General features: G+C 49.0%; 1 protein-coding gene across 11 annotated transcripts in view; it reads left to right on the top strand.

Moving 5' to 3' along the window:
- Positions 1-25,608, top strand: part of Mad1l1 (mitotic arrest deficient 1 like 1) — a 354,495-nt gene that overhangs the window by 139,744 nt on the left and 189,143 nt on the right. The window contains exon 1 of one of the 11 annotated variants that reach the window (XM_078023591.1): positions 1,101-1,206. The exons of the other annotated variants lie outside the window; for them this stretch is intronic. The gene's annotated coding sequence lies outside the window, so the exon portion shown is untranslated. Of the gene's footprint in view, positions 1-1,100; positions 1,207-25,608 lie in introns of those variants that run through there. 11 annotated transcript variants of the gene reach the window in all.

The following is a 25,608-nucleotide window of genomic DNA, read 5'->3' as shown; positions in this document are numbered from 1 at the left end:
CGTAGCTTACCCATTCTCACTTGGGCAGCTATTTCGAGGCCCTGACAACAAAGCCCATTGTCCCCTCCCGAGGGAGGCTCTATGGGACTCAGATCCAGGAGACAGAGCCTTGCACACGTAGCCAGTGAGGAAATGGAGTAAACTCTGGGAGTCATGGCTATGAGATGGGGAGGGGTACACAGCCCTTGGGAGCAGAGGTGACTTTGGGAAGGTGTTTCAGTTTTTCCAGGTGCTGTAACAAAATAGCATGGGCTGGGGGCTTACACATCTCCAGTAATGATTGCTCACAGTTCCAGAGGCTGCAAAACCAAGAGCAGGGCGCTCGAATGACCTGGGTGAGGACTGCTGCAATTCACAGAGCCTCTGTCTGTTCCTCTCTAGGCAGAAGGGGTGCTCTGGAGCCTCTTCTACAAGGGCACTGATCCCATTCCTGAGGGTGCACCCCCATGACCTAAGCACCTCTTCCTAATGCCATCACTTGGAGCTAGCATAGGAATTTGTGGAAGGCACAAACATTCAGAGCATAGCACATGTCTGTCGGGTATGTTTAATATGCAGAAATCACACTGGTGGGAGTTTGGCCTGGTTGGATTTCACCTTGTTCTCTACCAGGTCTTTTTAGTTAATCCTGAGCCACCCACGACCTTCTACCATGCTTTCAAGGGCCCCTTGGCATGGCCCAGCACCCCTCTGACAACTTTCCCAGCCAAGGACTGCTGCTACCATTTACTTGCTGCCCACTCTCAGGCTGTGTTGCAAGCTCTGTGTGTGTACCTGCTTACCTGGGCTGTGTGTGTGCGCACCTGCTTACCCAGGCAACTTCAGTTTTTAGAACAGTTTCCTTTCCAATTTTTTTTATTTGTTCCTTTTAGTTATATATGACAAGAACATTTTGATTGACAGAAAAATTAAGATTTTTGATTTACAGAAAAATTAAGAATTCAGAGAATTCCCTGTATCTAGTATCCCCTAGTAACACTTTGTGTTAGTATGACATGTTTGATATAATTAACTGGTATTGATACATTATTATTAACTAAGATGAATACTTTATTCAGAGTCTCTTAATCCATTTGTAATGTCTTTTTTCTCTGTTAGGATCCCATCTAAGATACCATGTGACATTTACTCCCCATATCTCCTTGGGGTCCTCTTGGCTGTGACAGTTTTACAGACGTTGTTTCTGGTGACCTTGGCAATTTGGAGGTGTGTTCCTCTTTGGAGATTTACCTGCTGTTTTTCTCATGATTACCAGTGGTTGTGGGTTTGGGAAAAAGAGGTAAAATTTCATTCTCAACACATCATGTCAAGGGGACATGCTGTCAGTGTGACTTGCCACTAATGATGGTGGCCTCGAGCCCCTGATGAGGTCTGGTTTGACAGGCTTCTCCTATGTCAAGTTCCTGTTTCCCAGTTTCTACCTGCATTTTTAGAAAGAGGTCAGTGTGCATTGCCCCCACCTAAGGGGTTGGGAGTTGACACTCTCTCCTTGGAGGCAGATTTCTCTATCTAAGTTATTTAGAATTCTTTAGCCTGGCTGGTGTTTCAGCCAGCTTTTGCATTGCTATGACCAGAATACCTCATAAGAACAGCTTAGAGGAGGAAAAATTTATTTTGGCTTACAGAATCAGAGGTTCAGTACATAGACAGCCAACTCCATTGCTCTGGGCCCAAAGTGAGGCAGCACATCATGGGGAAAGGATGTGGTAGAGGAGCTTTTCTTAGCTCATAGGGGCCAGGAAGTGGAGCAGGAAGGGGAAGGGCTGCAGGGAAGATGAGCTCTTCCAGGGCATGCTCACAATGACACTCCTTCTCCAGACACCAGCTTATAGTTATCACCCCGTCAGTCCATTCAAACTAGGATGGGCTGATTCGGCTACAACTCCCATAGTCCAGTCACTTCACCTCTGAACATTCCTGCATTACTAGGAGCTTTTGGGGAACACCTTATATCCTAACCATGATGAGGAGTTTGTCTCTTCTCCCTCATTTATTATATCAGATGGACTTGTGGACATTTATTTTAGGTTTGGGATTTTAATCCATTACTACTTTATTCTGTGGCCGTAGCACTGGGGTCTTTCAGTTGAATCCTGGGTCCCTTTGATGTCATTGTGGGTTTATATGTGAGTTTTTCTTAATTAATTGATTTTAATTAGGTATATATGATAGCAGAATGTGTTTTGATTCATTGTACACAATTGCAGCACAACTTTACATTTCTAGGGTTGTACATAATGTAGAGTCACACCATATGTGCAATCATACATGTATCTAGGGCATCTCATTCCATCATCTTTCCTGTTCCCATGCACCCTCAATATCTTCCTTCCCCTTTGCCCAAAGTTCCTCCATTTTTCCCCATGTCTCCCCCCTCTCTGTTATGGATCAGCATCCACTTATCAGAGAGAACATTCGGCCTTTGTTTTTGTTTTGAGCATTGTCCTGCTTCTGGCATTACAAGATACTCTGGGCTCATCCTGTATATTTCCTGTCCCAGTCATAGAGTCAGCCATTTTTCCAGGGGTCCCTGGCTGTTTTCATGCAGCCTGGTGTTTGGAAAGTGGGTCTTGCTACTTGGGTATTACCAATGGATGTCTGTCAGCCAGAAGAGCCAGGAGATGTGTGTAAATTGCATGTGTGCGTGTGAATGCATCTGTGGGACCATCTGTGTCACATTCACTTGAGTTCACACCGGAGTCCTTGACTTGCTCAGGCCCAGCCCCACATGGGCCATTCCGGTTCCTCCTTTTTCTATAGGCCCAACCCAGCAGCACGAAGCCTGGCTTCCACTGTGTTTACTTGGTTGAAAGTGTGTAGCCATGTTCCAAGTGGTAACCCCAGTTGAGGGCTTTTAAATTTTTATTTGAAATGTAGGTCCATAGGAAGTTGCAAAGGTGGTTCAGAGACGTCTCTTGGATCTGTTACCTCATGCCCCTGATGGTTACCTTTTACATGACTACATGCTTTTTGACTTAGGAGGGGGCTCGTGTGCCAATAAACCTATCGTAAGTTGAAAATACAGTGAGTCAGAAAATGAATTTAAGATACTTCATCTACTGATAGCCCCCGCTCAGCCCCGCCTGCCTCAACGTGCTCAGGACACTTGCACTGGCCTGCAGTCTAGCAGAGTGATCTCCACAAGGCTTGCTCGATAATAAAGTGTTGGATAGCTCATGAAATTTCACTGAATACTGTACTGAAAGTGGAAAGCACACTGGGTAAAGTTATAATATCCCCAGATTCTTAAGCCTTATGATGAAAACTTGGGGACTGCACAGGGCATGGCAGCAGAACATGAGTTTAGTCTTGGCAGCATGTGTGTCCTGTGCCTGTCCCCCATCCCCTGCCTGCATCCTCTCCAGTCACTCTCACTCTCCCTCAGCACTTGACTTTGGCAGCTTCTGATCTGCTTTCTACTTTTGCAGCCCTGTCATTTTAAGAATGTTACATAAATGGAATCAGAACATCCTCTTTAAAAATTGGCTTTTCTCATACAGTGTGATAACCTCCTGAGCCGCCCGAGTTTTTGTGTGTTCATCATGTGTTCCTTTGTCACTGCTGAGTAGTATTTCATGGTAGGATGCACCATGGCCTTTTAGCTTTTGTTGCCTCCATGTTTTGCTATTATAGATAGAGCCATGGTGATGGGGGGAAGGGAGTGAACAGGGTGACACTGGTCACAGGCTTACTTTCTGAGCTCTTGCTAGAATCCAGATCATCAGTGGCTACTGGGCACTGGGGGAGAAGGCTCCTGGGAATGCTAGAGTGGTCTTTCTTCCACCCCTCACCTTGCCTTTGCCTTGGCTTGTCAGAGCTCAGTAAATCCTTGCTGGGTTGTGGGACTAAGGGTCCTGGTTCCTCTCAAGACAGAAAGCCCTGGGGGCTGGAGGCTGTAGGAAGGCAGCTGTTCCTCTGGCACTGGGGTGTGACTTTCCATCATTGCTGTGGTACCTCTAGACCCCATAGCTGGAGACCTCACATATTTATCAGAGAGCTGTGTGGCCTGGGCAGGCATGGCTGGTTCCTGGACTCTGGTAGGACCTGCATGACATGATCAGGGGTTTCGACTTAGCCCCTGCTGGGCACTCACCTGGGGCTCTGCGGATCCTGCTTCTGAACTCACTAGGGTCACTGGCATAATCTAGTCTCTGCAGCCCCAAATCCTGGTCCTGGAGGCTACCGGAATGTGCCCTTCTGTTTCCCACCTGTCCTTGTAGCCCATAGAGGGTGGTGAAGACCCTCCCAGCCTTCAGACCTCTCCAGTTCTCTTCTTTTCATAGCCCCGTCTTCACTGGAGAAAGCACTGTTTTTCAGAGCTCCTGGGATTATATTGGCCTGCCTGGATGTCCAGAATAACTTCCCTACTTGAATGTCTGTAACTATAGTTGTATCTGAAAATTCCCTGTCTTGCCAGGTAACCATGGGCATAGGTGTGAGAGAACAGGATATGGGCATCTTTGAATGAATGTCATTTGAATGAATGTCATTGTCAATGACACCAGGGGTCAGGGATGGGAGATATATAAAAGTCATATTTTGAAAACTCAGATGCCTGCCTCAGCTGGGGGAGTGGGCCTGCCCAGGTAGGGCGGGTTGGAGTGTATGACCCATTTGGGGAGGAGAGGGTCATGTGGTTGTCCTGAGGGATCTTATTTTCTCAGAAAGCTAGCAGTCTGGATGCATATATGGAGTGTTCCAAACAGCTGTGTGACTGCAGCTGTTCTTGGAGGCCAGATCTGGCCTGTGGCTCTGTGTTTCCTCTGCTCTGATTTGTGGCCTCTAGTTTACGTTATCAGAGTTACTTTGGTTCTGGTGGCTGTTCAGATCCCCTCTCAGGTTGGGAGTTGGTCAGAAAGAGGACCTGCTTTTGATGGTACTAGGGTGGCTCAATCTCTGTCCCCTGTGGAGTCTGAGCTCTTTATTGTCCCAGTGGGGTCTTTTACGACTCTGGAAGCTCATGTCTGGCTTCCTAGGGAGTTTCTGTCCTTGACATTCACACCTCAGACTCCCATTGCAGGAAATTTCCATTTTCTCCTCTACTTAGTAGATGAGAAGCTTTTGGTCCAAGTTGACCTCCTCAACTCATGCTGAGTTCATGGGCGTCTCTGAGTTAGCAGGAAGGTAGATATTGATTGCTTGACACTGACTGATTATTTATACTGACTGTCCCTGCAAGGCATGTTGCGATGAATCGATACCAATCGCCACGCAGCCCCTGGGCTGGGGATGCAAGGATTTGTCTTGCCAGCCAGCATGATGAAGCTGTTCATCAGGCTGCTCTGGGAGGGTGTGTTGTGCTTTGACGTGTGGTGTCTCATATAGGTGATGTCCAACTCCCAAGGACTCTGACCTGGGCACATCAGACCCCAGCCTGGCTTGCTTGTGATTGGGGAGTACCCCCTCTCCAAGATTCCCTGAGGTGGTTGCCATGGACCTCAGGTTTCTTTAAGAGGCTGGTCTTTCCCTTGCCTTGCTGGGGAGGCATCCTCGCCCTGTGCACCTCCAACCCGCCTCCCTGAGGGGAGAGCATAGCACAACCCGCCTCCTGAGGGGAGAGCATAGCACACCAACCACCAACAGGACCTGGATGTAGCCTACTGAGGAGCCCAATTGATGGCTCTCAGTGTCTGCATCCCCTCTGAGGGGCCTGTTGGTGTGCTTGACATTTAAGTATTCGGTGCTTGGAATGCGCAATTTTGAGACCTTTATTAAGCGGCTCTGGTCTAAGGAGTTAATTGTTACTGATAGCTAAGAGTATAATTACCTTGGTAAAATATCATGACTATTTTAAGCAATTGAAAATTGGCTTCTAGAACTGGGTGAACACAAACCATTTTCTTATTTGAAATGAGCTATTTCCAGTGTGCCCTAATATTCAACAACATGGTTGCAGAATCTTATTTATAGAATGTAAGCAGTAAAAGCTAACTTTTAGCAAGAAATATGTTTAATGAAATGAAGTCTCCCTCCTTTTCTCTACTGGGCCCCACCCCCTTGTTCAGGTGGAGTGGTTCTAGGGACACCTCTCCTGGAGAATGCTGCCAAGTGTTTTCCCCTGGGCCCCTGGTATCAGGCACCTCTTGCTAATAGGGTGGCTGTAGAGCATATCACTCTGGTCATGGTGCACTGTGCCCCATGACCCCTGTGTGTGGGGCCTGGGGTACCTGGAGTTTCACGGGAACTGGGCTGTGCATCCTGGGGAGTGTCTGCTCTACACTGGCTGCCCTGTCGTGCAAGCCCGTTAGCCTGAGTCAGCTTCTCTGGAGGTGAGAGCGGTCATCCTGACCCTTCCCTTCTCTTTGTCCTTCCTGCTTGCTGGGAGGCTTGGAACACTTATTTCTGTAAAATATCCTCAGTAAGCTAGAGAACTGCTCTCAAGCATCAGTGATTATCCTATGGTGTCAAGACCGCTGCTCTGGAAGGGTCACATGGGCCGCAGTGCTGTGCCCTGCAGCTCTATCCTGAGCAGAGGAGCCTTGACCCAGAGGCCAGGGAGAGACCTGGGCAGGGTGGTGCTTCTTCTGCAGTGCACATCATGACTGGTGTCAAATCTTTAAGGGGGGCTGAGGCACAGATAAGACTGGTCAGCAGAGGCAGCCGCTGAGTAAGTAAGTAAGCAAGCAAGCAAGCAAGGCAGCCGCCAAGTGGGAAACAGCTAAATGTGGGGTGAAGGCTGCCAGGCGAACTTGAGAACACCCAGGCGGGAAGTGCAAGGGGTCCTCTCCAGGGAGTTCAAGATGGGCTTTCCTTCGTGGAGTCCAGAACATTGTTCTGCCAGCAGCAGGTGGTGCAGACATGCTTATGGTCATTGCTGCGTCGTGCACCTTCCTGGCAGACGCCAGGGTGGGTTTTGGGCCTCCTTTTCCCATAAGATGCGGAAAATGTCCTTTCAGATCTCTGGGATTCTCCCAAGCTGTGGCTGTGTGAGATCCCATGATTCTTTTCCAACTTGCAGGAATGCAACTGGTCTCTCCTTGTGTGTGGAGAAGTCAAGGTGTGGCTAGGGTGGAAAGGGGAAGCTTCCTGGCCCTGTGGGAGCTGGACACCACAGACCATTCTGGGCTGTAGGAGCCCTGAATGTCTTTGAAGTGCTGTCCTAAGAGGAATGTGGGTTGGGAACCCTATCCTGTGGCCTGTGTTGCAGGCAAAGGCAGAAGTGCTGTGGATTGTGTGGGCTGCAGAGCCTGGCTGGCACCTTGCTCAACTGTCCTTTGCACAGTGGGGTTTAGGTGGCACATACTGCTGCAGTGTTTTTGAATGAATTATCTTCTCTCTCCTCTGAAATAATGTCGTGAAGTCACCTCTTACATGTGTTTGTGCTCCTGTAAGATAAGTGAGTAAAGGGGATGTGGAGGAGGATTGCATTTTATTTATATCATCTGTTTTATATTTACTCAACATTGGGAGCTTACACTTGGAGCCCACCCCCTCGAGGTCCACCTTAGCCTGCACTTTTCCTGTCATGGATGCCGTCACCATCCTCAGGAGATATTGCGATAGTTGGCTTCATGTGATCTTTACCAGTGGTTGCTGAGCCTGGACTTGGGCAGTGGGAGTGGCATGGGGATGGATACAGACCCTCTCCCCACCCTCCCTCATGCCCTTTGTTTTGTGACATGTGCTTGTGAAAAACATTCATATGTGCAGAGACAATATAAAACTGATTCTTGTCTGGCCAGTCCCCAGTGTAGGAAGCAGGAAACAGCTCTGCTGAAGAGCTTCACCATTCCCTCCAAGATACGGTATTTTCAGATTTACCGTGTGTGTGTGTGTGTGTGTGTGTGTGTGTGTGTGTGTGTGTGTGTGTATGTGTCTCCACATCCCTGCTTAAATATTGTTCTGCTTTCCCCATGTATTTTATATCAAAAGAACTGTACTTCTTTGGTTTCTTTTTTTCTTTTTTTTTTTAAAGAGTGAGAGAGAGTGAGAGAGAGGGGGAGAGAGAGAGAGAGAATTTTAATATTTATTTTTTAGTATTTGGTGGACACAACATCTTTGTTTGTATGTGGAGCTGAGGATCGAACCCGGGCCGCGCGTATGCCGGGCGAGCGCGCTACCACTTGAGCCACATCCCCAGCCCCTTCTTTGGTTTCCTTTGTATCTTAACCTTATACTTTTGGCCTTTGTCCATGTTGATGCTATTCATCCATTTTCCCTGCTCCTGTGACAAGTGGGGTATATCCACTTAAACTTACCTCATTTGTGAGTTTAACAGTTTGAAGACCACCCTAATGGGGTCCAGCTTAGCCTATGTTTTTCCAGGGACCCCACCATGCTGCCATTGTATGCTCATCCATTCTCTTCTGTTTGGATGTTTGGTTTTTTCTAGATTTGCTGTTTCAAACAGTGCGGTAGAATCTTCTGGAACTTGATACATTTGTCTACATTCTGCCTCAACTCTGCAATGTGCTTTTTCTTCCAAACAGTCTTTGTGTTGAAGTCTCTGCATACACACTGCAGATACAGTATAGACCAAATGGCCAGTGGCCCTCAGAGGCCCTGGGCCCCTTTCTCCTCATCAGCCTCTACTCTCAGAGGAGACCCTTCCTGATTTTAGTCCAGCCAGTTATTAATTCATGCAAGTGGAGGCATTGGCCTGTGCTCCTTTGTATCTGGCTTTTGTTACTTAACGTTGCGTGTTGTTATGTGGACCTGAGTTCTTTATTATGTTGCTGATTTTTTCACACATTGATTCTACATGGTATCTGGGCTGTTTTCAGTTCAGGATGTTACAAGTAGTGCTGTGAATACTTTACATGCATATGGCATTTGGTGACCCCGGCATCACTAAGGTGGGTTCGTCTAGGTGGGGCACATGCTTGCTTTCAATGGGACCCTTGCCCCCTGTGTGCTGCAGCAGTGTGTGCACTTGCATGCAGGCTGAGAGTGGGGGGTTGTCTGGATATTCTTGGTGGGTGTGTGTGTGTGTGTGGGTGTGCGCGTGCACGCGCACCAGCACTTGGGATCTTCTGCCTCTGATTTTCCTTTCTGAGTTACAGGAGTTCTCTATTCTAGAATGAACCTTTGGTTGGAGGCAGATACTGCGGGGATGTCCTTAGTCTATGGCTTGCTTTTTCACTTAGTTGTGTCTGTTGATGAATAGACACACGTTTTTAATTTTAAAGTGGTCAAACATTTTCCTTTTTACCTTTGTGCTAGTAGGGTCTTCATAAGCATCTTTGCCTGCCAAGTCAGGAGGACCTTAAAGAGAGTTCATTGTTTCTTCCAAGCACTCTGAGGCTTCAGCTTCTGTGCTTTTATCTAATGGGCTTCTGTCTGGAATTGGGTTTTGAGTATGATGTGAAACAGGTGTCTGGCTCTGTGGTGTCCTTGGTGAGTTCTGCAGTCGACCTGGCTCTGCTGATGGAAGGAGCATCCCATTGCCTGGCCTTCAGCTGGGTGGCCGCTCTGGGTAGACCTATTCGTGGAGTCTGTCTTGTTGCTCTGGTTAGTCCATCTCTGCTGCTGCCACATTGTCATCACTTCTGCTTCAGGATAATTTTGATAGCTGCTAGTGAAATCCTCCAAATTTGTAGTTCCTTGGCTATTTTGGCCCACAAAATGTCCTGGTGGGTTATGATCAGAATTGTAATAAATTATAAATCATTTTAGGAAGAAATAACATCTTAACATTCTGTCTACTAAACCATGAGTGTTATGTATTCCCCCTTTACTGAGAAAGTTTTTAATTTCAGCAAGTTTTATGGGTTTTAGACTACAAGTCTTACACATTACTAGATTTTCCTTTTCCCTGAGTATTTTCTGCTTGTGATGTCTTTTTTTAAAAAATTTACTTTTTAGTTGTATACCATACCTTTATTTTGTTTTATTTATTTTTATGTGGTGCTGAGGATCGAACCCAGGGCCTCACATGTGCTAGGTGAGCACTCTACTGCTGAGCCACAACCCCAGCCCTTGTGATATCTTTTAAAAGTGTCTTGTAGACTTTTCTCTTTGCTGGTTACAGTCAGGCCTGGTGCATGAATACTCCCCCAGAAACCCTGTTGTAGTGCTAGTCCTTGACCCATACCATCCTGTCCTCTGTGAATGATCTGGGTGTGCTGATTTTTGCAGTCCTGGTGCTCTGACTCTGCAGGACTCTGCCACTTGCAGGCATGGTGGGGCACCTTGTTTCACAGAGGTTTCAGAGGGCTTCAGAATTCATCTGTAGGTGTGCTGAGTGCTGTGTGCATGTTCCCTTTTGAGTTTGTGAAATCCTCCTCTTGTTGTTTTCTAAGTTTTTTTTAAAAATATGAATCTGTACCCCATGGATTTGATATGGGTTTTGTTATTATTCAGTTCAAAATATTTTCTGATAATCTTCCTGGAAAGGCCAGCCTGCATGCAGGATATAGCAGGGCCCAGGCACGTTGTGTAGGCAGATTGGAAAGCTGGAAAGGAAGACCCCAAGCACATTCTCTCACTTGCTTATTAATTTTTCATTCCACAAGCTCTTCTCTAGTATCTGCTGAGCGTGGCAGTGCGGTTCAAGTCGGAGCTCTAAGTTCTGGGGCTCTTTTGGGGTGGGACCATGAGCAGCCCTATGGGGTGGGGACTCTCCTGTGAGGAGGGTTAGGTCTTCCACATGGCAGGAGGGGTGAGCAGCCCCTCTCACTCAAGGGATGCCTGGGAAGGAAAGGGAACAGCATGCTGAGTCTCTGAGGCTAGCCTGTGGCCTATGAGATTTTATTTTTAGAACAGCCTTGGAGCCATGGGAAGTGGTGACAGTAGAGAGGTCCCACATGTCCCTCATGAACTTTCCCTGTGGCAATACCTTGTTCTGTGACCATTGTGGAAGTGCCTGTGGCTGGCTCTCTGTCATTGTGCTGCCTGGGTAGGTTAGTGTGTCTCCACAGCCAGGGACATGCAGGTCTACCCCACCACTTGGAGGCCTCCCATGTTGCCCCTGGGATCCACATGGCCCTTCACCCCACCATCTCAAATCTAGTTTCCATCTCTGGCGATTTGGGCATTTAAAGAATATTGTAAAAATGGAAGCATACAGAATGTGACTGTGTACATTGTAACCTTTTTTTTTTTTAATTAATGAACTTTACTTTTCAGAGCCCTCTTAGGTTGATAAAGTCGAGCAGAAAGTAGAGTTCCCGGGTACCCCACCCTCCTGTCTCCCCTGCCATAGTGATTGGTATACCAGTGTGGTGGTGTCATCAGTATCCCTGAGGGTCACTATTGGTCCTGTGCCTTGAGGGACTAGCCAGGTGCATGATTGCAAGTGTCCACCCTTATGGGACTGTACAGGGCACTACTTCTGCCTTGAACTCCCTCAGGGCTCTGCCTGTTCATCCTTCCCTCCCCAACCTAGATGCCCCCAATAGCTGTTCATGCTTCTGCTGTCTCTATAGTTGTCCCCTTTCTAGAATGTCATTCCTAGAATCCATCAGCATAGCCTTGTTAGACGGGTATCTGACGTAGCAATATGTTTTTAAGACTCCTCCATGTTTTTTCATGTTTGATGGCTCATTTTTTCAAATCACCAAATCACCTCATTGTCTGAGTGAGCCACAGATTATGTTTTCATCTGCTACTAGACATCTTGGCTGCTTCTAAGCTCTAGCAGTTTTGAATGAAGCTGGGTTTGGGTGTGTGTTTTCGGTTCCCTTGGGTGAGCCTAGGGGCATGATTGTGGATTGTGTGGTAATACTGTGCTTGGGGCTCTGGGAACTATTCACACCAGCACAGGAATACAGATTGCAGAATCACATCGTATCAACCCCATCTTGATTCTCTTCCTCACAGCCCTGGGAGTGGGGTTGTCAGTCTCCTTCTTCATGCTGGGCATTCTGGGTCTCGGGGAGCAGGGAGTGTCCTGAAGGAGTGTGCAGATGCTTAGCAGCTGCTCGGATTTTAAAAATGGCCTCCTGGTGACCTCCAGGTTCCTGGTCTGTTCCAGAGTGCTGTGTTCCTGTGTTCCCTCTGGCAGTCACTCAGGTGTATGGGACCAGCACCCTGCCCCCTTCTTACCTCAGCAGATCAAGACTGAAGAGTAGCTCAGCGACTTGGCCAAGGCCGTGCAGTGGAAATGGATGCTGGATTCTTACTCTTTTTTCCCTCATCATGCTGTGTCCCCTGCCCCCAGTCTGAAACAGCCTCCACATGTTTTATTCTGTATGTTGATGTTTGCCTTACATGTAGCTGGTGAGACAATATGTTCCCTATGGCCATCTGTTTAAGTTTGGGAGCCGCCTTGTTTACCTCTTGGCCGGGGTTGGGCTGACTTGACTGAGCTGGTGCTTGGTGCCACAGTAGCTGCCAATGTTATAACCCTCATAGTACTGTCCCTGCTCTCCTCCTCCTCTTGGGAGCCAGGGTCCTCTCTGGGGTCCTGGGCCTGCTACTCTGGCACAGGTGTGCTGAGCTGGATCTGACTTGAGGTGGGCTGGGTCCCTGTTGCGGCACGCTGGCTGGGATCCTCTGCAGTCAAGCCTGAGCTGTTCCTCCTGACTGAGCTCAGGGTCTGCTGGCCTTTTCCGGGGCTTTGGCTCTCTGTGGGTCCCTCTTCCCTGTCTTGATGCTCCATCTGTTTTCTAATTGTGCTTGATGATAAAGCTTGTGGGAAGGAGGCTTAAGGTGGGACTTGGGACAGACTCCCCCTGGGATCCTTTGATAGGTGAGTTACTGGTGCAGCCTGTGTTGGAAATTTTCTGAGTGGTGGGAACGTGAGAGCTGATGTTGGAGAGACACTGCGGTCCTGGCAGCATGCAAAGTGTCGTGACCTGTCCAGAAGGGTAAGCCATCCACAGGGCTACCGATCAAGGTTCCCAGTGATCTGTACTTTAGAGTCTGCACTCTGGGCTGCACTCTTGGCTGGGGACACAGGTCATTTAGGGCACAGATCAGAACATACAAGGGCCATGGGAATCTTAAGATGCACAGGTTGACTTAGTATTCTAAGGTGGGATCTGTAGTCCTATGAGTATCCCTGTGTTGGTCTGTGGCCCAGTATTAAGTAGCAGATATCTTGTCCTTCTAAGAGGTGGACAGAGACCGACCGTGTGAATGACCATCCTGGGATTATACTCTGGCCAAGACAGACTGTCCAAAATGTGGCTTTCTGCTAGAGGCACCTGGTGCGACTGGCTGGCTTGGCATGTCATTGACCCAATAGGAGTGTGCCATAGCTGTCCCTTCTCACCTCTGCACATCTGGCTCTGGCACTTGCTCACACCTGCCCTGGTGCCGTGGCCTCCACCTCTTCTCACCTCCCTCCTGTGTGTCTCTCTTTCACATACTGCTTTCTTTAAACCATCGATTCATTGCATACCATTTGCCAGATGCAGCTATGCTGTGCCTGCTCCCTCCTCCTCACCTTTGTGACTGAGTTCTGTGCCTGCACCAGGAGTGTGACTTGGTATTGTCCCCAGGTCTTGATATGCTGTTTGGCCATCTCTGGCATTTGATCTGGGCTGAGCTTTGCTCCTTGGTGGGTTTGGATCTTGGAGTCCTTGTGGCAGAACAAGGCACATCCCAGAGTACCTGCCCCTGAATAGCCAGGCAGGATAAGAGGTAAAGGCTGCCTGCAAAGTTCAGACCCAGACCTGCTTGCTTCTTAGAAGACACCTTCTCCTGCCTCTGCCTGATGTTGGTGAACTGCCTGGAGGAGGCTGTAGGTCCTCAGCCACGGTTCCTGGTTCAGCTTGCTGTGCTTGTCATGTAGTCCTTCTGTTTCTGCAGCAGGTCCCTCTGTGCTGTGAGGCCTAGAGAGCTCCCGCTTGGGTCTTTCTTGGCTGCCATTCCGAGCATCCATGAGGAAAGAGATTGTCTGTTGAGCTATGGAAAAGTGCCATTTGCAGGTACTAGAAAGCCAGCCTTGTCACCGTATCAGTGCATTGTCCCACCAGGAGGGCAGCTGGAACTGGGTCATGGCAGGAAAAAAATTTCCAGGGAGAAAAGCAATTTTATGAAATAAAGTGAAATAAAAACAAAATGCCTTTTATCCCTCTCCAATTGGAAGATGGTTATTAAGATAGCGTTGGATTGTGGGCATGTGGTGAGAGGTGGCCGCGGGCTGCTCCTGCAGTTTCAGGAGGGCTGGAGTGGAGCAGTAGAAGCAAGGCCACCTTGAGCTTCCTGCTTGTGCGGCCATGCTGATGCTAGGCTGCTGTCCCCAGAGGCCTACCTGTGACCCAGGGTGGCAGAGTTTGCAGGCTGCCTTCTGCCAGATCCGATGAACCCAGCTTTATTCACTCAGAAAAGGCCTGGCCTGGCCTGCCTCTCCACAGCAGGGCCTGGGCTGTCCTGGGCAAGGCTGTGGACTGCTGGGCCCTCTGAGGAGATTTGGTGTGAGCAGTAGTGGATCCCACAGCTGCCACCCCTCTCTCTTGGTCCCCAGCATTCTTAGAGGTGTGTTGTCAGGAACCTCAATACTTTTTTTCTCCTCTGTGTTTCCTAGATGGCTGTACTGAGATGAGACCTTCCCACTGGGTCTCAGCATAGATTGGCAGCTTTATCAGGTGGCTTTCCAAGGGAGACCCTATTTATATAGGACCTCTTTTATTTTGCTGTGAGTGATGGCCCATGCCCACTTCTCAAGGTAGTGAGTTAAACTTGAAGAGCTTAGTCACAGGAACCATCAGTGTGGGTCCCTGATCTCCAGCCCCCTGGCCTGTGGGTGTCCTTGGATCTGGGGGGTGGTGCTTTATACCCTGGAGCCATCCCACCCCTACACCATCTGCTTGGGGTGTCCTACAATCTATGTCTTCTCCTTCCCTGGCTGGACAAGGCTGTGAGGGAAGGAAGTGGTGGTGGGTGGGGGCGGGAATGTCTCTTACTCACTCTCCTGGTGCCACGTGCCTCAGGGCCTTTGCCTATATTTCCCTCCTCCTCTAGTACTGCCCTCACCCTCCCCAGCTCTGGCTCACCTGGCTTGTCTTCTTTTCTGGTCATTGTCCCCCATGAGGTAGGGTTCATTCCTGTCTTGTCCAGTGGGCACAGCGCCTTAAATGTCATAGCACTCAGTAAATCTCTGGGAATTGTTGGGCTCCTTCATCTGACAGGGAAAGGAGCTGAGGCACAGAGAGGACAACCTACCTGAGGTCACACAGGGTCAGGGAGCAGCCCTACCTAGCAGTAAGGTCTGCAGGCCCTGCTCAGCCCTGCTCACTTCGCCCTAAGTGCCAACATTGCTTTTGCCGTGCCCAGTAGCTGTGCAAGGGCATGGAGGCACTACCCTGGCTCCTGGGACAGGTGCCCTTGTGGCTGCCATCTGATGGGATGTGGGGACATCTGAAGGTTCTTGCAGATAGCAGGTAGCAGATACAGATGTTTCTTGTTTTGATGTCATGTGTTATAATTAGCAACTTGGAAAATGGTGGTCATTGTCTTTTTTTTTTTTTTTTAGTATTGTTTAGTTGTCAAAGGACCTTTATTTTATTTATATGTGGTGCTGAGAATCGAACCCAGTGCCTCACACATGCCAGGCAAGTGCTCTACCACTGAGCCGTAGCTCTAGACCCAGTCATTGGCTTTTAACTTTCCCAACAACAAAATTGAATGTGTGGCTGTCTTTGGTGGATGAGGGAGGTGGGTGGATGGAGAATAGGGTGCCCTGTCCCTGGCTGTCCCGACTTGTTTGTCTTTCTCTGGGGTCAGCTGATACATCTGGAGTGAGCCTCGTAGCCCTTAGGGCCTCCTGTGGCTTGTGCTCATGGTACGCGTGCTGGGGGGCGTTGAGCCTGCAGGATGGTGTCTTTCCCCCTTGTTCTGCTTCCTGCATGCTGGTGTGCTGCTATTCCCAAGGACACTGGTTCTTCGGTCCTCCTCAGAAAGTTTCTCCAGGGGAGTTAGTATGTGATGCTTTGGGTGCAGGAGGAGGCGACGCCACCCTGCTGATGATCCATCCAGGACACTCCACTGTGCGAGTCATCTGTGGTTCTGAGGTTCCCTTGGGCCCTGGGATGGGGCTGGTGTGATAGGTGAGGTAAGTCTTGGCAGTCTTCATGAGCATTTTTAGTACTTCGTTCGTGGACTTTTCTGTACTAGTTATGAATTTCTAAAGTATTCCATCCACACATTATAAATCTTGTTTGTGGAGCTGTGTGCTCTATCTCAGAGCCTGAGCCCAAAATATGCCACCTTTGCCCCATCACCACCTGGGCCTGAAGAACCCTTCGCCTCCAGCGTCCACAGCACTGCTTGGTGGTGGTTAAGAATCCTAGTCTTAAACAGGACAGTGCTCTTGAATTCCCAAGCCTGGGACTCTCAAGACTGAGGCTCATAGAGCAGCAGGGCCTGGCCTCAGAGGGACACAGGGCCTCCATGGCCAGAGGAGTGTGAATGGGAGGTATAGGGAGGACTGGACTTGGAATCCTTGGCCCTGACATTCTGGTTTGCATCAGCTGGGCATTGCCCTTGCTCATGCTGTCAAATCTCCTCTCGTCTTCGGTGAAGACCTATTCCCTTTTTAACACAATTTCGAAGAAATCCAAATCTTTGAATAACCTTGATCCTGAAAGGAAAGGCGGCTGGCTGCAGGTGAAAATGGATGGTCGTGCTCAAAGGCATGGTTCCCTGCCAAGGCAGCCTCTGGAGTCTTATTTCCAAAAATAGCCACAGTGTCGTGGTGGTGTTTGAACAGCAGCCAGGCTCCTCTTGGAGACTGTTTTAAAGTTGTTAAAGATGCCACCCAGCCTCCCCTGCTGTCCCAGGCTCATGTATATCTGCCCTTAGCCTGCTGATGCCCAGGTGAGCACTGGGTGGCTATTCCTCAGCACCGCATTGAGTGACCAGTGCACTGACACCCAAGAATCCTATGAGGGCCCCTGTGTCTGTTGTGAGGAGGTCCCTGTGCTCACTGTCAGGGGCAGTCCTCACGCCCACTGACTGGCCAAGTCTCTGACTTCAGGGGGCGCCACAGGCTCCAACCTGTCTCCTGGAGGCAGAGCTTTGTCTGCCTCTGCCTCCAGGAGAATGAGGGAGGTTCCAGGACCCCATGACTGGCTCATAACTGGCTTCTAGTCACCGGGATTTCTGTGACATGGATTTGCATTTCTAGGGAGGATTCTCTTGCCACAGATTCTGGTCTGCCATGTGCTATGACCCCAACCAGAGAAGTCACAGTGCTGCTCTTCATCAAATTAACTTATTTTCGTTAACTTGGATATAATAATTCTGCTTAAAATTATTTTGAAAATATAAGTAGAGCCAGGCACTGTGGGGTATACCTGTGATCCCAGTTACTCGGGAGGCTGAGGCAGGAGGGTAGCAAAGTTGTAGGCCAGCCTCGGCAACTTAGCAAGACCCTGTCTCAAAATGAAAAGGACTATGATGTAGCTCAGTGGTAGAACACCCCTGGCTTCAATCCCTCGAACCCCTCCCCCCAAACAACAACAAAATACAAAACCCCAACTAGAATTTGCAGACTCCCATATTTATGGAGGAGGAATCTGTGGTGGCCAGGTTGAGGAGTGGCATGCCCCACTTGTGGTGGCTCCCAGTCAGCTGTGTCTGGCTTCAGGTGGCAGCTCCTTCCTCCCCATAATGCCTTCCACCATGTCACTGCCCTCTTGTGCCCCAGAGTTGGGTGTGTGAGACTGCTTGTTTGTGCACGTATGTGAGAACATGCATGTGTGAATGTGCATCAGTGTGCACATGTGTGCACTGTCCATATGTATGTTCACTAAGGAAAGCCAATTGTTTTATGCAGTTTGGCTGCTTTTCCCGTGAGACTCTCATGGGCCATTAAGCCCAGTAGAGGAGGACCAGCCCTCACCATTGTAATAGTGATTAAATAGCAATAAAACAGGATCAGTATTTACAGACCCAGGATGCTCCAACAGGAGGGTATTAAATAGCATCCATCATCAAGCGGAAAACAAGTCACAAGCCCAGATGCAGTTTGGAGTTGATGTTCCTTTGGTTAACTTTGCCCACAAAGCACCAGACTGCCCCTGAGGAAGAGAGAAAGTCCTGCTAGGCCAGAGTATCGCCATGTGCTCCAGAATTGTATCTGTGGCTTACAGCATTGTTACAGGGATGGCTGTCAGTCTATACCTGATGGCACCTGTGGGTCTCTGTCCTGGATGAGCTTGCCTTAGGGGAGCTTATGGCCCTGTTGGGAGAACGGAAGAGAACTTGGAAATGATGCTACCTGCAAAGCCTGAGGTCTGCTTGCCTGGGAGGGGGGTGCAGTGTGGAAGGTCTTCTTGGAATGGACTACCCCTGGGGTCCTGCTTGTCCATAGAGCCCTGAGCCTCCTATGTGTCTGAGAGTTGGGTGTGTCCTCTAGGTGTGGACAGCAGGTGTGACCTGGCCTGGTGTATGTGGTTACACTTCTCAAGTGGTTTAGGATGAGACTGGAGTGTTGTTGCTGTTTTAAACCAGAGACGGGATCCAGAGGCCAAAGATGCTCAGAGAATCTGTGAGGAGTTACTGTGAGTCAAGGGCCCTGCCTCCTCTTTGTTGGGGGTGGGATTTGGGTCCATGGTCCAGGAGCACTTGCTTCTTGCTTGACTGACACATCACAGCATAACTTTTTCTCTGAAGTCTGAGCTTATGTTGTCTAGCCTCACTTGCACATGCATGGGGTGGGGGGCTCTGGAAGGCATTCCAATAGCCTGTGTAAGTGCTCTCTGTGTCTAGGACTCAGTTTCTGGGAAATAGCAAAGATAAGATGAACGTGGACAGTTTCTGCACTTTCCTCTTCCAAAGCTCGTCAGTCCTTTAAGAGTAAAAGTTTCCAATGTGTTTGTAGTATTTCTTTTCCCACAATCATCTGTGTCTGGCCAGGGAGGTGGTGGTGCATGTCTGGTATATGGGTGAGCACACTTGCTTCTGACCAGGAGGAGGACCCTGGTTTCCTGGCTCCAGCCAGCTGTTCTGCGGGTGAGATGGTAATCTAGCATTCTTGTCTTCAGCCTTCCTGCCTGGTTGCCCTTTCAGTTGAGGGCAGCCTGGGACACTGCTGCATGCTGGCCTGGGAAGGGAGGGTGAGCAGGCAGGTGGATATTAGCCCCACTGGGGGCAGTGCCTGCCAGTGGACTGCTGGTATCCCAGGGTAAGGCTGGTTCTAGGCCCTGGGACCCCCCCCCCCCCTACACTCCCAAGATGTGCTAGGTCCCAGTACTCAGCTGGTCTTCCCAAGGGAATGCTTTCCTTTCAGGGCCTTGACCTCTTTTCTGTAATAGGGCAGAAGCATGAACTACAGCTGTGGTGTACCAGGTGACAAGGGGACTGTTACCAACTCTCTGGAGATGGCTTGGCCTCTTTGGGGTCCTCAGGAAGACATGGACTTCATTATTACTTGGTCTTGTCTTGTGCTCAGGGGCAGGCCTGTGGCTGATGCCTCCAGGATCTGGTCAGGGGCGTCTGCCCAAGGCTGGGCTCGTTAGGTGACAGATTGGCTGCTGTTTGCTTTCCCCCTTCCCTCCCATCAAGGGGGTCTGTTGAATTTTTCACTTTGCTCTAGGGCCTGCAAATCCCACTAAGTGACTGTCACTTTTCTGTGGCTTCCTCAGGCGCAGTAATAAGCTTTCATAAAGGGCTTTATCCACAGTCTTATGAAAGTCTCTAAATAAATTAGATCCACTGGTTAGCCTTCGCCGGTGATTTTTATTAACCTCTGGTTAAAGAAATATTGCTGGTTACAGAAGCGTGATTTATTCTTGTAGAAGCCAGCCTCATTTAGCCCCTGTGCACTCCCAAGAGGGACAGCATTATATAAATCCAAAACCCTGGGCCGACATGAGAAGCATGTATAGGAGTGTGCTAGGGACTGCAGGGGGTGTCCTTTTTTCAAGCAATGACCTTGAGTATAGGGGTGATGATCTCATGGCACAGCTTGGAGCCTGTAGCCTGGTGCTCTGGTCTGTGATTGGGCAGGTGCAGAGATTCACAGCCTGGACTTATGTACCTCTACAGGAGAAGAAAGTGTCTGGGACTTGGGTCAGGTTGGTGCAGCCATCCATGTCCTTGTCAGCTCCTAAAGGCAGTAGCTCCTTTGCGAAGGATGCTCGATTCCCATGGAAGGTGTCATCCCTTCCCATTCTGGGTCAGTGTCTGCACTTGGCAGGTTCGTGCCTGTGGCCAGCCTGTGCTGCTGGCCTCTTCCTCTTGTGCTGAAGCAGGTGACTTCTTTTCCTGGATTTGCCTCTTTTCATCCTTACTGAGCCCAGCACAGCTGAACAGAAGAAGTTTGCACCATGCAGCTTCTCAGTGCTCAGGAGGAGGGAGCAGTCTGCCCAGAGAACCCAGTGGCTTTTCACATTGTTGGACCCAGGCTTCAGCTGCTCTGAAGCTGCTAAGCTGGTGATCTGACATTGCTCTGCCCCCTTGGGGATGCAGTGCTGTGTTGAGAGACAGCTTCCACCATGTTTGTGGCACCCATTTTCTTCTTGTCTGTGCTGATGACTTGGGCATCTCTCGCCCCACATGGCCAGCCCTGGGGTGTGTCAGTGGTTGAGAGCATCCCTCAGGAACCAAGTGTGTCTGTTTAGTCCTGGCTCTGTGTCACTGCTGCAGGAGGCCTTGCTGTTCTACAGCTTTGTCATTGGGGGCTGCGGACACACCTCCTCTGGGTACTGCAGATTAATGATGCTCCAACAGGTGTCCCCCTGGGAGCAGAGCTACCGTGGTGGGCATGTGCTGCAGTGTTTTTCCAGACAGCCTCTGCCCCTCTCGGGGTGTTGGCTAGCTTTGGGCAGCTCTTCTGCTCCGTTGCTCTCCCTTGTCTCCCTTCCTGCCCTTCTCTTTGGTCAAGTTTCTGCTGCCATTGCTGGACTGCTACCTGTGCCCGTCTCAGTGGCCCTGTACCAGCTCCTTGCCTGTGAGCTCACATTGCTGGGCTCCACCCTCGCTGTGCTCAGGTTGTTTCTGAGCTCCCACTTGCAACTCTGCTTTGCTGTCTGCAGGATGAGGTGGGCTGTCATCTTTCAGGACAGACACCTTGGCCTGCTGCTGTCCTGGGCAGTGCTGGTGCCGTAGCTCAGGCAGGGGGCAGAAGCACTGACCTTAGAGCTCCCAGGGGTCTGACCTAAGGCCTGGGCAGTGCTGGCTACCTTTAGAATCTTGCAGGGCTTGTCTGTAGGAATTTGGAGTGACAAGAGTCAGTGCCCAGCAAGTGTGTACCCCCATACCTTGCGCCAGGGCCTCCCCAGATTCCACAGTGTCCGTCCCAGCCCATTGGCCATTGTGGTCCCTCAGTCCTGGCCAAGCTGCCAGCCTTCTGAGGAGATCAGGCTTCAGAACAGATTGCTGCCTGGATTTTCAGAGGATTGAAGTTAATTAAGGAGCTCTTCCTTGCTTTCATTTTCTTGTATCTGTCAGCTATTTACATGCTAATGCAGCCCTGCCACTGAGGCCAAGGAAGGTGTCAGCTCCAGGCCCATCACTGTGCCAGAAAATAGTGGGAAAGGAGATGAGAGCTGCTGTATATGTTTACACTGTGTCCCTGTGGAGGGAGAGGGTGTTCCAAACCCGCCTGGAAGTCAGCTGCACAACCTTTCTCCCCCATGTTCCCGATGCGTCTATGTGACTGACTTGAGTTTCCTCCATTAGGGCTACATCTTACACTGTGTAATTGAATGCATTATGCATGGCAGTATCTTCGCATAAGCAATTTTGTAAATAAGACGATGCATAGAGGAGGAACAGATTTTCCAAGTTCAGGACTGTCTTTCCCAGAAGCCATCTTCCTTGGTGAAGGAAGCTATCAGTTGTGGGTCAGCTGTGGCTGTGTCCTCTGGCTCAGAGGACCCTTTCTGGATTCACAGAGCATCCTAATGTGGAGAAGGTGTGTGTGCTGGGGCTCACCACGTGTTGGTTGAATGAATAAATGAATGTTGATGCCATTGTGGGATATACTTTGGCTGCAAGAGTTCAGAAGCCATGACATAGGGGTGTGGGGGGCATGGGGAAGTGGGCAGTGGGCATCAGGTGCCTTGCTCACTTGCCTGTCTTCTCTTTCTTAATAATAGACAGTCCCTTGGTGCTGTTCTGGGGACATGTTCTCCCTGTCCTTTGCTGGTGGAGATGCAGCTCGGCTTTGCCTCCCTGGGCAGAGCTGGCACGTGTGGGGAGCTTTGATGGCAGCTCCGCAGAGCAGGTAGATACTGGAGTGGGTTTGGTTGGGCATCCCCTCCCACTGTGGCCCACCTTGTTGTTTCTTGGCACTTTGGAATTTGGAAGTAACCCCTGTCTTGATGGAGTCCTCTACTCTCTGCAGGCAGAGGGTATAGTGACCTGTCGCTCCATTCTGTGTCTTCAAAGCGCTTCCTCAGCTGGGTTCATTCAACATGCATGGGGTGTCACTTGTGAAGCATGTCAAAGGAATGCGCAGCCGGGTGTTGGTTCCAGTGGTGAAAACAGGTTTTATTCAGTCGCTGCTGACAGTGGGGAAAAGGACTCTGCTTTATTTCGATTTGTGCAGAGGTGACTGCCCTTTTAAAGGGAAGCTGAGGGACTTGGTGCCCAGTTGGAGTAAGGGAAGGGATAATGTACAAGAGCAGGTAGGGTCATCACGTGAATGCAGTGAGGCTGTGCCTGCCCACTGGCAGCTACAGAAGGCGGGCTCCCACCCTACACCCAGGTTGGGGGACAGACCTATCTTCCCACTGTGGCACTACAAAGAAATGCTCTGAGCCCAGGTACATACAAACAAACATACCTCAGTAGATGAAGGAAGGAGGCACAATTATAAACTCTTTTTCCCTTTTTTAAAGTTAGTGTTCTAAGAAGGCAGACTGGGACAGGGGCTTGTCCTCCGGTGTTGGCGAGAACAAAGGGCACATTCTCTTGAGTTCTGAATTTTTTCATATAGGAACACAGAGGGGGCTGACTTGTATCCTGGGCCTTGGAAAGCCCTCAGGGCTGGGTTTGTCTCTGTGCTGGGCTTTAGACCAAGTTGTCACATGCCACATCTTCTGTGGTCCCCAGCCATGAGCACTGCTAGATGGTGTGGCTGGAACCAAGCCTCCTAGGGCAGCATCCAAGCAGCAGGCCACACTTAGCACTTTATGCTGAGGGAAGTGTTTTAAAGAACAGCGAATGCTTCTGTTTGCAAGAAGGAGTAGTAGACATATTTTTCCTTGTAGCATTTCTGAAGTACAAGTAAAAACCCTGGACCCTATTGAAAAAACAAACATGAATATCCTCTGGCAGGTGGAGTCCAGGGACCTTGGGGGAACATGTGGTGAGTTTTCCTCTTACATTTCAGATCTGGAGCTGAGGAAACAGGTCTGAAAGGCCAGAAGCTCAGACAGAGAGAGCTCCAAGGTGAAAGTTTTCTATAAAAAACTGAAATGCAGACTTAAAGGAAGAGGTCAATAGTGGAATAAGGGGAACAGAGGAAGGAAGCAGGGGACTGGAGACACAGCAAAGAGCATGCACTGGGGGAAGGGAACAAAGCACAAGGCCGGGGAGAAGCTCTAATGTGCTGGTGGGAGCAGCAGCAAGACTGGCATATGGGACTGATTGTCCTCGGAGGTGCCTGGAAGCATCTAGTTCCTTGCTCAGGCTCTACCTGCTGTTTTTGTTTGTTCAGAGTTACAGTTTTTCTTGAGTCAGTTTTGGAACCTTGTGTGTCTTTAGTCATTTGTGCCTTTGCCTTGGTTATCTTGTCTTTTTTTTAAATATTTATTTTTTAGAAGTAGTTGGAGATAATACCTTTATTTTGTTTATTTATTTTTATGTGGTGCTGAGGATCGAACCCAGGGCCTTGCACATGCTAGACGAATGCTCTACCACTGAGCCACAACCCCAGCCCCGGGTTATCTGGTCTTTAGCATCCAGTTATTCATGGTATTCCTTTATAATCCTCCTTAATTCTGTGAAGTCTGTAATAGTGTCTCCTCTCTCTTTTTTTATTTCAATTGTCCAAATCTCCTTTCTTGCCCGTTGATTGCTCTAGCTAATGGTTCTTGTCAATAATTTTTACCTATCTTTTCTCAAGACCAGTTTGTGGCTAGGTTGATTTTCTTTCCTCTTCTCTATTTCACATTTATTTCTTATCTAATCTTTACTCTTTCCTTTCTTCTGCTTATTTCGAGTCAGATGATTTTTGAGGAAGTGCAAAAGCAATTTGGTGGGAAAAGGTAGACTTTTCAATTACTAGTGCTTGGAGCAATTGGTCCTCGATGGGCAAAAAAACTACCCATGTATCTAACCCTCATGTCTTACTCTTGTGATTGAAGTGTGAAGCATCTAATGATAAACCTTTCATTGAGAAATAGGAGTAAGTATTACATTCTACAGAGTCCCTATACTTGACACCAAAAGCATGGTCTATAATGTGAACATTGACAAATTGATTTCACCAAAATTAAAAACTTTTGCTCTGTGAAAGACCCTGTTCAGAGATGACATGATGAGTTTTGGAATTAGAGAAAATATTTGCAAGCCACATGTCAGACAAAACTCTTATCTATAATATATAAAGAACTCTCAAAAACTCGATAGTAAAAACATAAAAACAGAACCTAATTAGAAAACCAGCACAAGACATCTGCAGACATTTTTAGCAGAGAACGTTTCTAGATGACAAGTCAGCTCTTGGAATGGCGTTCGGCATCATTAGCCGTTGTTGAATGCGAAGGAAAACCACAGGGAGGTGTTACCGTACCCCTGTCAGACATCTTGCAGTAAATGTAGTGACACCACCAAATGCTAGCAAGGATGTGGGGAACTGGATCTCTTGTCTATTGCTGGAGATGCAAAGGGGTGCAGCCACTCTGGAAAAGTTTACAGTTTACCCCAAACTAAATTCAGTCACCATCTGACCCAGCAGTTGCTTTGCTAGGCCTTTATTTCTGAGAAAGAATGTGTTTCTATAAAACCTACACAGGAATATTCCTAGCTCTTTACATGTGCATAATAGCCCAGGACTGGAAATAACTCAGCTGTCCTCCAAAGGTGCAGGTGAGCATCTTTATGCTGGGGCAGTACTCGGTAGCATCAAGGGATAAACTGTAGGTGCACTCGGCTCGAATGGGTGTCTGGGCCCTCAAGTCTAGTGGAATGCCCAGGCCCTAAAGGTCGAATACCTCATGATCCTTTTCACATGACATTACTGAAGTTCTAGGAAGGGTGTGGATATTGGTTGGAGGGGGCATGACCCTCAAGGATCAGACCCATCAGCTCTGTGGTGGAGTGTTGTATCTTGACTGTTACTGTCCTTGTCGTGTCCTGCTGTTGTTGAGAGTGACATCACCATTCGGGATTCTGGGTAAAGGATAAGTATGATCTCTGTGCTGTTGTCTATAGTAGTGTATGAGCCTGTGATGCTGTTAGGATAATAAGTTTACCGAGTGACCAACAGCTGCCATGAGAATAAACTGTGTTGTGTCATTCTGCTGGTGTAGAGCAGAGGACATTGTCTTTTCATCCAGATTAGCAGCATTGACTTTCTCTGTCACTTCCCCATGGGCTTGGTCCACACAGTGCTTTAACTGACCACCATAGGCACCTGTCAGGAGTGTGTATCAGCATGTCCAGCAGTGTTCAGGGAGGGGTGATGACAAAGGTCCCTCTAACTGCAGAACTTCTGAGACCATCCCTGGTCAAGCATGACCCTCTGGGCCGGCTGCTCTGCAGCATGCTGTTGCCCACCATCCTTCCCAGGCTCCACACCTCAGGTTTACAACAACAGAATTGCTT

This window comes from Ictidomys tridecemlineatus, chromosome 10, assembly GCF_052094955.1.
Source record: "Ictidomys tridecemlineatus isolate mIctTri1 chromosome 10, mIctTri1.hap1, whole genome shotgun sequence".
NCBI lineage: Eukaryota > Metazoa > Chordata > Mammalia > Rodentia > Sciuridae > Ictidomys > Ictidomys tridecemlineatus.
Note: the sequence above shows the minus strand (reverse complement) of the source record. Positions and strands in the feature narration are given on the sequence as shown.